The 1,215-nt window shown below is 45.3% G+C and overlaps 1 pseudogene; it reads right to left on the reverse strand.

Moving 5' to 3' along the window:
- LOC101647159 overlaps positions 1-124 on the reverse strand; it is a 1,896-nt pseudogene extending 1,772 nt beyond the window's left edge.
- Between the last annotated feature and the right edge of the window lie 1,091 nt (positions 125-1,215).

A 1,215-nucleotide genomic window follows, 5' to 3' on the forward strand; every position in this document is an offset into this window, starting at 1 on the left:
AGCTAAGTTTGGTACATATTTTGGGGAGACAACTTAAGAGAAATCCTTCTGTTCCTCACAGGAAAGCAGCCCTGGTGACCAGGTACCCAATGTGGCCAAATCCATTCACTTTGACCTTCACCATCATTTCTCCGGGATGCAGCGGGGACTGAACGGGAACGGGAGAGGTGGTTGTCTGTTACACGAGGAGGAGCAGAGAGCCAAAAGGTAGGTTTATTGTGCCAACCTGGCCAATAAGAACATGTGGGATTAATAAGGTCGCAGTTTGATTGGAGGACAAAGAGATAAAAGGCTTGGCAAGCCCTACCTCTCTCTCTCTTGGTCTCTGGTGATTGAACCAGCATGTGGTTGCTTTAGCTAGTTCTCTGCCTCAACTTGTGTGCTACACTACCGGTGGGCCAACCAACCCATGGATTGTGTCACTAGAACTTGAGGTTCTTTGGAGACCTGCTTCCCCCATGTTGCTGGTGTATACATTGCTTAAGCTGGGACTGTCTGACCCTGTCTTCTGGCTGACTGTTGGTGACCCGCCCTGCTGTTTGCTGCCTGCATTGCGCTACGGAAGTCTCAGCTGTCTGCTTCCTTGACCTTGGACCCAAAAGCCCTGTGAGCTGATGGATTTCCAGTATATTAACTGTTTCACGGAAGTGAGTTGAACTGAGCCCTCTGTACTCTGTGTGGCCTTATTAGCTGTTATATTCCATTGTGCTATATATAGCGGACCAGATTATATATTTATTTATGTGTGTGTGTGTGTGTGTGTGTGTGTGTGTGTGTGTGTGTGTGTGTCCTGGTTTGGTTTCTCTAGAGAACCCTGTCTAACACAGCTTGCTTTCTTGCCGGCCAATCCTGGGAGTTGTCAGTGACCTGTTATCTGACCTGATGACCTTAGCAACTTCCGTAGTCACCACAGCTACTGACGAGTCAGGAGATGCCTCCAACTTAATATCTGACCTACAGATTTGGAGCCTGTTTAGATGGGCTTGCTCACTTGTAGAACCATGTTAGCCACTTTCTTGATATAAATTTATACATCTAGGAAGCCCTAGTAGCATAGGGCCTACGATTTGGGCTGCTAACTTCAAGGTCAGTAGTTTGGAACAATCAGCTGCTCCAGGGGAGAAAGAGAAGGATATATATATATATACATATATGTATATGTATATATATATATACACATATATATATTCAAAGTACTCTCTATTACACTTAATA

The sequence above is a fragment of the Echinops telfairi genome, unplaced genomic scaffold (genome assembly GCF_000313985.2).
Source record: "Echinops telfairi isolate 266 unplaced genomic scaffold, ASM31398v2 ScPeMD7_1;HRSCAF=3_0, whole genome shotgun sequence".
In the NCBI taxonomy this organism is placed as follows: Eukaryota; Metazoa; Chordata; class Mammalia; order Afrosoricida; family Tenrecidae; genus Echinops; species Echinops telfairi.